The sequence below is a fragment of the Prosopis cineraria genome, unplaced genomic scaffold (assembly GCF_029017545.1).
Source record: "Prosopis cineraria cultivar Desert tree isolate PC_DT_omini unplaced genomic scaffold, ASM2901754v1 PC12, whole genome shotgun sequence".
Lineage (NCBI taxonomy): Eukaryota > Viridiplantae > Streptophyta > Magnoliopsida > Fabales > Fabaceae > Prosopis > Prosopis cineraria.
In genome coordinates, this window is record NW_026555343.1 from 23,338,493 (window position 1) to 23,352,274 (window position 13,782).

The window sequence follows — 13,782 nt, forward strand, 5'->3', positions numbered from 1 at the left end:
TTTCTCTTCAAAAACTATTTTCACCAACAAACTTTTAAGCCCAAACTACGTGGACTTTGATCCCCATCACAGGGTACGTAGGCCTCAGAGTTAGATTCTGAGTCAAGTCCGTCCTCCCTCATAAATAAATAAATATTTCTCACCTAATTCTTATCATTTTCATCAAACACGTGAATATAAAAGAGATAATTAAAATAATTATAAAATTATATTAATAGAGCATAACAAACTTCAGGTAACCGTTCTGATGAACGGGCATTATGGGGTGCCTAACACCTTCCTCATACTCAACGAACTCCCGAATCTATTCTCTGATTTTACAGACCAACCTTATCCCCCTTTTAATCAGTTTCCCAAGATTGCCCTCAAAATCTTGGTGGCGACTCCTCATTCATGCGGTTCCCGCCGTGAAAGCCGGGACCTCCACTCGCGCGCCGTCTGCATCGCATTTTTTTGGGTGCAACAATCACCATTAAATTTATCATTCAACTCTTTCAATTGAGAGTTTATCATTGCATTGAAAATGTCAACTTTATAATGATGTCCTATTGTAAATTCATCTTGTTGATGACAAGCACTTCCCCTTTTACTAATATAATGAGCATCAAAATTAGGAACAGGAATATTGACTAATTCACAAAAAGATTTTACCTTCATAACTATTGGATAAGACTGGCACATAAGAGGGGAATGAATTGGGTGATAATATATTTTTTTGAATATAAAAAGGGAATAGAAGCAAATAACAAGAGATTCAAGGAAGAAAAGCTTTTACACCAAATATTTATCTTGATTCAGTCTAACAACTTGGCTTATATCTAGTACTCAAAATTACCCTTGAGATTTTCAACTATAATCACAAGTTTTAGTGGGTGTTTACAACCTTAGTACAACTCTTAATACTTGATTAGTCTTGTTTCAACAACAAACCTTGCTCCAACTAGAAAGTTGTTACAACTCACTTGAAAAATCTCTTTTCAAGATTTTAACTTTGTTGTAAAGAAGAAATCTCTCAAAAATTAACTCTCTGTAAAGAGTAGATTGAATACAATAACAAGGTAAGAACTAATGAGAGCTTTTTTCACAAAATTTGTCAAGAGTTGTTATATGAATGAATGCAAGACCTTTGATGCACAAATTGAATGTATTCAAGAATGTTTAGACTTAGAATAACTCATTTAATGATCAAAATTCAGACTTAAAACTTGAATTGAGTCATATATATAGTTTGGAAAAGTTTAGATCATTAGAATAGTGAATGCAATCATTAGTGGCATTTCAAGAATAGAACCAAGAGATTCACACATGAAATGGAGCATAGCCATGTTTCAGTCAAGTATATATGACAATTCAAGCATGAACAAAGGATGATTCACGTATGATTTGTAAGGCATAAGAATCATACCATTCTGTGTGACAAATCAGGCATAGATCCCTCAGTCTCTCATGAGTGAAATGGCTGGCAGAATGCTAAAGTCATTCAAGTTGACAAATCATGTGTGGAACTAACTTCCACTCATATGTGAAATGGCTGGCAAAAAGCCCAAGCCATTCTGTATGACAAATCGCATATGGATTCAAGGTACATTCATATGTGGATAGCATGATGGAAACACTTAGTCCCTTTAGGTGATAAATCATGCTTAAGCACATTACAAATCAAGCTTCAATTGGCTTGATTAACTATAGGCTCTTTGTAACATCCTGAATTTCAATCCAAGAAAACTAGTTGCTAATTAGGGATAGGTTAGTAATTAATAGATTGATTATGGTTGTGGATGATTGATTGATATGTAGTGTTGGTTAGTTGGTTTGGTTATAAGATTGGATAGTAAAATGGCGATTCAGGACTTAATGCGTGAGCAGTATTGAGAACTATCTCACTGTGTCATGCATCGTGGCATGTACTACATGCATTGCGACATATGACACATAACTTCAATAAAGCTGATGTGCATTAGTTCGTAAAATCAAAAGGGGAATTTGAGAAAAAAACACATTAGGAGAGGAAAAGGGATCTTGTCTCTGTTAAGGCATCAATTTGCAGGAACTTAGGAGTTTGCTTCGGTTAATGACTTGTTAAGTAAGTTTCATATTACTTTATACCACATTTTTACCCTAATTTTTTTAAGTTTGGTTAATAGAGAAATTAAATCAGGAAGTTTTAAGGATTTGAATTCTAAGGGAAAGGTTCAAAACTTAGGTTTTATGACTAGTTTGAAATTTAATAGTTGGACTGTTAGCATAATTAACCTAAATTATTAGGTTAAAAATGGATAAAATTGGTAAATAAATGAGTTTGGAAGGTGATTTGGTCATTTGAGTAGGTTGAGGGAAAATAACTATAGAGAAAGGATTATATGAACTCAAAGGGTGTAAATTGAGTTGTTCTATACATTAAGGGGTTTAGTTTAGCCAAAGTAGTGGTCGTGTTGAGTGTTGAAACTAATTGAGAGATATTACATTGTGTAGATTGAGCATTTGAGAAGTTCTCATGAAAATCTACACCCTAAGGAGTTCAACGTGAATGGTAATCCTTATTAATAAGGGTAAAAGGTAACTGAAGTAATTTTTTTACTCATTAGTTTGTGAAATTATTTACAAGTACTTTGGTATAATTGTATGCATTGTAGTTTATGAACTAATAGAGTAGTAAAGTTGTGAAAGAATATGCATACGAGTATGTGAGTGATGTTTGAAATATATGTGAAAGAGCATGTGCGTTGCATCCACAAGTATACCCTAGATTAGGGTAGGGGGTCGTGGCCCTACTTTGTGTAAGGCTAAGAAGTCCTGAAGGTCTTGAGGGTAGAGCTTGTTCGTCCAAGATAGACATAGGAGAATGATCCATAAGTGTATCCTAGACTAGGGTATGGGGTCATAGTCTATACTATGTAAGGCTAGGAAGTCTTAATAGTCTAAGTATTAAGTATGCTCTGTTAGTGGGGACTCAGGAGACTACCCATATTGATGATACCTAGCTTGAAATAGTGGTTTGGTGGGCCTTGTTTCATGTAAGGTTAGAAGTCTTAGTTTATGATGAGTGTATGAGTATAATGAATAGATGAGTATGAATTCATGTATATGCATATTTATATTGTTTTTATTGAACTTCATACTACTTTATCTCTTGTTTATGATTTTACTGAATAATCGATATTTAGGGTTTATCTAAGCTATTAGGGCATATGTCTCACTTCATTACCTTTGTATACAAGTGAAGGGACCAAAAGAAGGCTGGGAAAGAAGGCGAGGAAAGAGTAGCCTCACTTGATAGTGGTATGACTACCATTATATATAATGAATGTATCATAGTGTTGTCAAAAGTTGAGTTGCCAATAAGGTGCATGAGTATATGTCATTATATATATATGAACTTCTTGTTGAGAACTTACCTGTGTATGATATTGCATTTCGCTAAGTGTATCACAATGGTGAATATGTGGGTAGGCCTAGATGATATCTAAGCAAGTTATGTTATGTTGTATAACTTGTTCCACTTGTATTGAATGTGTATATATGTCATGAAAATATGTGTATATGTGTCAATCTTGACTAAATAGTGAGGCTTGGCCTATTTGTATGAGTCAAGTACATTTGTGATTCCTAACTATATGGTGAGGATAATGTCTACCTTGACATTACCAAGACAATACTTTAACATACTGTTATAATAACCAGAGTTAATTAAAATTCTAAATGAAAGGTCATCACAACCCAAGGGTTTACAAATAAATACATAAAAATATTATATCTCAAGAAAACCCTTTTTAAAAGTCATTTAAGCTAAAATTGTAGTTTAAAATAAGTTACAAGGTAACAGAAGGATGGAAACATAGATCAACACTTAAAAGCATAATTGGAGTAATCTAAAAAATTCTAGAAATTTCCCCATCTTTCACGGCCTAGGCCTTCTTGTAATGTCTACCTTGACATTACCAAAATTCACCACACAATCACAACAAACAATCATAATTAGGAGCAAGGATTTGCTCCTAATCTCACATTATATATAAGAGTTAAAACTAATAATCTTAAAATATAATTGAGGAATAATTGGGATCCCATAAAAACCTTTTAAATTGATAGTTTGAGCTCAAACTTAATGATTTATAAAGGTATTGGAAGCATGGAAAAGTTATGGGAAGCAAACCACTTCAAAACAGGGCCAAAAATGTCATTTTCAAGTGTTTTGGTCCATGCGCTGTGGCTCGTGGTCTATGCGCTGTGGCATGTGGCACAGAATGCCAAATTTTCTAGCTGTACCGTGCACCACAGCTTGTGCGAAATGTGCCGCGGCGCATGTCTCTATGACAATAATGCTATCATGACAGCTTTTTTGGACGAACTTCGAACGTGAGCCATTTTCACATCCGAAGTCCGATTGGAGTGATTCAAGTGCCCACGCGAAGCTTATTCAATAAGATAACTAATGGTACAATTTTGTTATGATTTGACACCCTATGAGAATTTTAGACACTCGAATGTAAAAGTCAGTTTTTAAAGAGGTTTTTCGAGCATTTAAGTACCCAAAACTCATAACTTATACCATTTACCCATTGTGAGGCTTGAACTAACTCCAATGGACCAAAGTACATTTGAGTGACCAATCAAACATACAAAAACATACTAAATACAAAATTTGGCCACTCAATGGCCCTTTTTGCCCAATATGGCCAAAATACCAAATCAATATCATATAAGCTATTTGGCCTCTATTGCCACATAATACACTATAAATACATTGTCACCACATAGATAAAACATTCCTTGCACTTGTATTAGTATTTCAACCCATCACCACAAAAATTATCGCATATTCACCTCATCTACAATATTGGGTTAAAATACACTATAACATAGTAAAAATAAGTGCAACCAATCAAAATGATATGCATTCCTAGTTGGCAACATATAATATCATATAACAAGTTTATCTACACCACTCAAACCAAAATTGAGCATTACAAAGAGTGTAGCAGATATGCTAGCCCTTGCCCGATTCCCTCCCTGGCTCAATCTCACTAGTAGCACCTGTAAAATGATAATCCACAGGGTGAGATAAAAATCTCAATAACTAAGATAATCTACATTATTGATTAACAAGCCAAGTTATAAACAAGCATTAAAATAAGTAACATGATCACATCATATAAGATCACCACAAATTTGCATGCATGATCCTTAACCATTTGGTCCTCAAATACTCCAGACCGAACCAGTAGGTTATTTCACAAAACCAAACCACATGTATAGTCCCCAAGCTCACCATCCATGGTAGGACTACCCGGTCAAGGTGTCCTTAACCACTTCTGGACTACTGTTTCCGCCTATTACAAGTAATTGGGGTGTCGTTACTCTAACACTGCATCCTACGGATGCTAAAGAGCATAGTCTTTAACTCCGCACCCTTTTGTGTACTAAGGAGAGTAAGTGCTGCACCTGGTGTCCCGAGGTGCTAGCAATGTCATATGGACTTAATCTTCACTATCTCCACTAGAGTGACCTCACATCATCTAATATGCCACAATTCACTACATATCTCCACTTAACCATGCATAAACAACTTTCCAAATAAATATAACAAATTTTATCATTTACTTAAAAAATATAAAATTTTACAAACTAATAGTCCACTCATTTTCTAAAATAGTTAACCTTTAAAGAATTTATGCAAATATACTCAACAAATCATAGAAAATAAACTTGAGAATAACTTATACAAGGTAATAAACAATGAAAATTATATAGTTACCTCAACCCTTTTGTTACTAAAAGGGTTACCCGTGGTATTAAATTTCTTCTTCTGTCAAGATAAGTCTTCCCACACCACAATCTACATCAACAAGTACTATATGTTAATTTTCAATTAACACAAGCACCATTAACTAATAATAACCTCCCAATTCTTCCACTTCTCACTTATATTCTCAACAAATAGACTTGTCAAGATTATAATTTGTTCACTTCATCCCTTTAAGTCTCTTTCTAACTCTATCACAACATAAAACTCAATATCTCAACCTATCATGCTTCAACACCTTATGATCAAGTTGGGGCTTGATCCAAAATTCACCAAACAACAAAGTAGCTTCCTATTAACATATATCCAAGATCAATAAACCTAAATTAAACCTTTAGAGTCAATAGAAACCTTCAAAACATTGACTCATGGCTTAATCCAATCAGACTAAATTCTCACTCTTCTAAATCCCATGAAAAATGAGATGAAAAGGTAGAGGAGAAGGGTAGGAAACTTACCCAAGAGTTTGGAGACTCAGATTATTTTCAAAATCCTTCCAAATTAATGCCCTAGTAGTGCCCAAAGTTTTCCCTTTGTGCTCTAGGTTTTTCACCCCAAAAGCTATCAATTTTTGATGATTCCTAAAAATTTAAGTTGCCTAATGTACCGTGCGCTGCAGCGCATGCCACACAAGCTACGGCTCATGACACAGCAAGCAACAACTTGATTTTGCTCCCCCCGATGCTTCTCGACTTGATCCAACTTTCATCCTATCACAATTTAGAACCAAATATGACCGAAAAATCTAATTAGCCACCTAAAAACATAATTAAATAAATTAATCATACTTTTAACTAATTTATCTCTTAATTAATCCATTTTTTCATATTTGAAGTTTTAGGATATTGCACTTCTCCTACCACAATAGATGACAAAGAGAGGCAAGCTCTTATTGGGCAAATACGTTGCAGTGCGACTGCCATGCACTATTGCATGTACTTGCTGTCTAATAAGGAATTATCATGTATCCTCAAAATTAAACTAAAGCTAACCCTAATGTAATGTTGGGCCAACCCTAAATCATCTTCCAAGGAATGATTTCAAATCTAACAAAAGGTTACCTAATGCAATAAGTCACCCAAAGAGTTAGAATTTGGTTGCCTAATTATCTAAACTAGTTACTTAATATGCAAGTAATTAAAATGTTAATTAAAGTGAGTGAAATGAACTTTCCTTTTCACAAGAGTGAAACCCTAGAGATTAGTTGATTTTAGACTTATTATCTTACTATGATTAGGCTCAATTAAGCTTCCCTTTCCTCCTTACCAAAGTTGTTATGACTTAAGAAAATTATCCTAAGCCAATTAACCTAATTAGCTAACTTTCCTAGGTCTTAGATTAAAGTCCCTTGTTTAATTAATCAATCAGTGTAAAAATTAGCCAAGTGAATTACTCAAAATCCTCCCTCAATAGCCACTACAAAACATATATATTAAGCAACCATAAGATTATGTCAAGCTACTCAACAATACAAGCATTAACACTATAAGATTATGCAATATTAACATGAGTAATTCACTAATTGAAAAATAAAAAATTATGTGCCAATCAAGGAGTGACCGAATTCACATGATAGCCCAAAGAAGAAATTAAATGAAACAATTCTCTTCTCTTTACATCAGTATTAAATTCAAATTAGAATTTACAAGCCAAGATGATCAAACCCTAGATTAAAAAATCTAACCATCTAGTAGAAAGAGAAGAGGATAGGAAACAAAATAACTTAGCCAATTTGAAGCTCAAGACTCATCCTCCATCTTCATATATCTAGGATTCCACCAAGAAACTTAGCCAATCGTCATCATCTTCAAGAACCCTAGAGCTTGCTTGTAAAGGTCGAATTCCATAGGTCTTAAATGATGGAGATGAGCTTCAATCCTTGAGGAAATGGGAGGGATAGGATGACATTAAATAGAAGAGAAGAATGGTGTGTGTTTTGTAGAGGTTTGGTGGTTGAAAACAGGAGATATGGTGCTAGAAAATGAAGAATAAAAGAGAGAAAATGAAGAACACTTGAACAAGAGAGAGAGAGTGAAGGAGATGAAATGAAATAGATGGATGATATGAAATTATGGCTGAATGGCATGCTCCTAAGTGTTTTCCATCAGCTGAATACTAATTAGAAAATAGGAAAAAAAAAGGAAAATGGAAGCCTTGTCACACTTGTAAGGTGGTATCCTCTTATTAGCTTGTAAATGATTATAATGTGTGTCTACTTTTTCATGTGTCATCCATACTTTCAAGCTGATTTAATCACTTCAATAAAGCATAAAAGACACCAAAATGCTCGACTTTGACCTCAAGGAGTGTTGACTTCAATTGCCCAATTGATGCAGAAGTCACATGCTATCTTTGTCACATAAATCACATAATTCTATTATATAGCATGTGACATAATAAAATATAATTAAAGTCTAGAATTAAATTCATAAGTAGAAGGGATAATTTGTTAAAATAACCAAGTTCTAGGCTTCACAAAATTATATAAAAAATTTTACATAAAGGCAAACTGAAAATTAGGTCAAACTAAGATACTTAAGAAAGTGTTAATTTTTTATTTAATTACTCCCAAACTAAAATGAATTTCAAAAATCTAATTTGATTGCTCATCTTCTAGACATAAAAATTCACTTTGTCAATTTTTCTTGTATATTTTCTCAAAAGTTCATTTTTGGACCAAAATTCCCCTAATGCACTAAAACAAGATACTTAGGCAATTTTTCAATTCTAATGCAATATATGCACTTTGAGATGATAAAACTTAATAAAATGGTCCTAATTGACATAGATAAGAGTATAACAATGTGTTCTATCATTATCAGAATAGCAAACTGCTATCATGACAGCATCTTAGTCTAACTTCCAAAGCACATTGTTTCGCCATCTTATTGGCATTAGTCTCACACAAAAATTTTCAAACATTAAAAAATTGGACAGTCAAACCCAAAATGATTTGTTTTCACCTCGAAACACACATAAGGGTGTCTAAATCACACAACCTAATGCCAATAGCCCTGGAATCACTTGAACCAACTCAAATTGGCCACACCCAACCTAATAGGCCAATCATATCACAATAATAATAGCCCAACCATAAAATGACCACAAAACCCCTAATTCGTAACAATATAAAGGGGTAGAAAAAATTCAATATAAAGGTCATTTTGATCATTCCAATACATGATTCACACAAACATATCACTTGCACTAGTATCTTGGCCGTTCACAATTAGTTAACTACAAGTACATCAATTAGGCATAGATACACACATATTTCAAAAATTCTCATACAAATGATTCAAAACATGCATGAATCCTAAGTTGGCATAAATTTCATAACATATTCATTACAATACCAACACATAAAAAGGAAGAGCTATAAAAATGAAGTTCTTCGCTCTTTAGTTGTTCCTTCCTTCCCTTTACCCCTATCGGAACCCTTACCTATAAAATATAACCATGAGGTGAAATAAACATTTTAATAACAGAATAATTCACTATTATCAATTAACATACACAACTATAAGAGAATAAAATTAATATACATAAAAACATGCATTTAGCATAATCAACTTAATATTTTCAATCACCATAATTCATTTTCACTCTAACATAATCATTCTACCATCTGAGCTTCCGTATCACTCTGATTGAAACCATAAGCTCTTAGACCAAGTGCACATTCATAATGGCCTGAGCTCACCTTCAGTGGTATGATCACCCAGGCAAAGGTATCCTATCCCACTTCTAGACTATGGTTTCTCCCTATCACACATAATTTGGGTTGTCATTACTCCAACACCGTATCATCGATACTAAGGAGTATTAATCTCCAATGCTGCATTCTACTTGGATATTAAGGAGATAATCTCCAACACCGTACCTTATTAGGTACTAACAAAATATATGCCATATAGATTTCTACTACTCCTTCCTACAAGTAAACTCCCACCCCTATCATGATCATGCTCACACATCTCATACATAACACATGTTCGTACCTAATTCACATTTAACTCATATAAGGGACTTTCACAAGTTTTCAGCGCTTGGAAATCATTTCAAATGCACAAAAATCTTATTTTACAATATGTAATGTTTTCAAATCACATATAAAAAATTTACATATCTACTTATAGACAGTTAAGCACTTTAATCAAATAGTGTAAATTATTCCGTTATATCAACCTTTTTGTCATAAAAAGAGTTTCCGTGGTCTAACATGTGTTCCACATGTTCAACATGCATAACCACACTTGACCATACTAAATCTACACAATTAAGCAATAATTGTCAATTATTACTTCGAATACACCCTTAAATCACTAAATTTTTGGTATCCACTGTAATGTCCACCTTGACATTACCAAAATTCACCACACAATCACAACATCCAATCATAATTAGGAACAAGGATTTGCTCCTAATCTCACATTATATATATAAGGGTTAAAACTAATAATCCTTTAAAAATAATTGAGGAATATTTGGGATCCCATAAAAACCTTTAAATTGATAGTTTGAACTCAAACTTAATGATTTATATAGGTATTGGAAGTATGGAAAAGTTTTGGGAATCAAACCACTTCAAAACAGGGCCAAAAATGTCATTTTTGAATGTTTTGGTCCATGTGCCGCAGCTCGTAGTCCGTGTGCCACGGCTTGTGGCACAGAATGACAAGTTTCCTCACTGTACCGTGTGTTGTGGCTTACGCGAAATGCACCACGGCGCACCTATCCATAACAGTAATGCTGTCATGACAGCTTTTCTAGACGAACTTCAAACGCATGCCATTTTCACATCCGATGTCTGATTAGAGTGATTCAAGTGCCCATACAAAGCTTATTCAATAAGTTAACTAATGGAACAAGTTTCGTTACGATTTGACACCATATGAGAATTTTAGACAATCAGATGCAAAAGTTAGTTTTTCAAATAAATTTTCAACCATCCAAGTACCCAAAGCTCATAACTAATACCATTAACCCATTATGAAGCTTGAACCAAGTCCAATGAACCAAAATACACTTGAGTGACCAATCCAACACACAAAAATTTACCAAACACAAAATTGGACCACTCAATGGCCATTTTGCCCAATATGGCCAAAATGCACAATTAGCACTACAAGCACTATTTGGCCTTTATTACCACATAATACACTACTAATACATTATCACCACTTAGATAAAACATTCCTTGTACTTGTATTAGTATTTTAGCCCATCACCACAAAAATTCCCACATATTCACATCACATACCATATTGGGCTAAAATACAAAACAACATAGTATGAAACAAGTACAACCAATCAAAATGATATGCATTCCTAGTTGGCAACATATAATATCATAATAAATTTATGTACACCACTCAAACTAAAATCGGGCATTACTATTCAATGTAGCAAATCTACTAGTCCTTGCCAAATTCCTTTCCCTGCCCAGTTTCAGAGGTAGAATCTGTAAAATGATAATCCACGGGTGAGATAAAAATCTCAGTAACTAAGATAATTTACATTATTGATTAACAAGACAAGTTATAAACAAGTATTAAAATAAGTAACATAATCACATCATATAATATCACCACAAATTTGCATGCATGATCCTTAACCATCCAGTCCTCCAACACTCCTGACCAAACTACTAGGCTATTTCACAGAACCAAACCACATGTATAGTCCCTAAGCTCACCATCCATGGTAGGACTACCTGGCCAAGGTGTCATAAATCACTTCCAGACTACGGTTTTCCCCTATTACAAGTAATTGGGGTGTCGTTACTCCAACACCGCATCCTACAGATGCTAAGGAGCATAGTCTCCAACTCCGCACCCTTTTGGATACTAAGGAGAGTAAGTCTCCAACACCGCACCCATTTTCAGGCGCTAAGGAGAGTAAATGCTGCACCTGGCGTCCCGAGGTGCTAGCAATGCCATATGGACTTAATCTTCACTATCTCCACTAGGGTGACCTCCCACCTTCTAATATGCCACATTTCACTACATATCTCCATTCCACCATGCATAAACAACTTTTCAAGCAAGTATAATAAAATCTTTCCATTAACTTCAAAAACATAGAATTTTACAAAACCAATAATCTACTTTTTCTAAAATAGATAACCTTTAAAGAATTTATGCATATATACTCAACAAATCATAGAAAAGCACTTCAGAATAACTTATATAAGGTAATAAACAATGCAAATTATCTAGTTACCTAACCCTTTTGTTACTAAAAGGGTTACCCATCGTACCAATTCACTTCTTGTGTCAAGGTAAGTCTTCCCACACCACAATCTACATCAATAAGTACTATATGTTAATTTTCAATTAACACATGCACCATTAACTAATAATAACCTCCCAATTCTCCCACTTTTCACTCAAATTCTCAACAAATAGACTTGTCAAGATTAGAATTTGTTCAATTTATCCTTTCAAGTCACTTTCTAACTCTATCACCATATAAAACTCAATATCTCAACTTATCTCACTTCAACACCCTATGATCAAGTTGGGGCTTGATCTAAAATTCCACTAAACAATAAAGTAGCTTCATATTACCACATATCCAAGATCAATAAACCTAAATTAAACCTTTAGAGTCAATAGAAACCTTTAAAACATTGACTCATGGCTTAATCTCATCAGACCAAATTCTCACTCTTTCAAATCCCATGGAAAATGAGATGAAAAGGTAGAGGAGAAGGGTAGGAATCTTACCTAAGAGTTTGAAGGTTAAAATGTCTTCAAAATCCTTCCAAATTGATGCCCTAGCAGTGCCTAAAGTTGCCTCTTTCATGCTCTAGGTTTTTCACCCCAAAATTTAAGTTTTTCTGCTGATTCCTAAAAATTTAAGTTGCCTACTGTGTCGAGCGCCGCAGTGCACACCACACAAGCCGTGGCTCACGACGTAGTGAGCAACAACTTGATTTTGCTCCCCTCGATACTTCCTGACTTGATCTGACTTTCATCCTATCTCAATTTAGAGCCAAATATGACCCAAAATCTAATTAGCCACCTAAAAACATAATTAAATAAATTAATCATATTTTTAATTAATTTATCCCCTAATTAATCCATTTTTTCTAGATTTGAAGTTTTAGGATGTTACACCCACCATACCAAAAAATCTCATTTATCAACCTTAACTCTTTCAATACACTTCAATAGTCCTAATTAGCATCAAAATGTACTAATATCACCAACTATTTACCCACATTGTTCCAAAACTCCCAAATTGTACAAAGGGTTTTCTCAACGACATCAAAAATTCTAAATCACCATAAAACCCATAAACCTAGGGTTAGGAGCTTGGTTTAACTTTCCAAGATCTTAACTAACTAAATGGGTTTGGTCTAAACCCAAGAAAAACTAAAATCATAGCCCCTATTGCCTCAAGAATTTAGAAATTCGCACAAAGAGAAAGGAGAGGAAATATGGAAATTACCCAATAATGATTCAAGCTTGCATTGCCTTTAATATGCTCTTAGGATCATACTCTAGTAGCCACAAGCTCCTCCTTACACGTTCCTTTTGATATCTCTCTTTCTCTCGTGGTGCATTAAGCGTGCATCACAGCACATAGCATATAAACTGCCATATGCCCCTTTTTTGCCACTTTTTAGAGTTGGGTTGATCTATAGACCATCTTAGCTCATTCCAAAGGCTGTTCAAAAGTCAAATAACTATATTAATGTCCCACAAACTAGTATAAAAGTCATATATTTTGACCAAATTGCCCTTCTTAAACACTTAAAGTCCTAAGTTAAACACTTAAGATATTACAGTGAGGCTTAGCCTTATATATAGAAGTTAGATGTTTAAAAGTGGAATAAGTATATGTGTATGTGTGGTTATATGTTTATGCCTCATATAAGTCCACATGTGTATAATGTGGCATTGACAAGTCAAAATGAGTATTTGATGTGACATTTGTGATTTGATGTGTTAATCAAATGTATGTAGTCC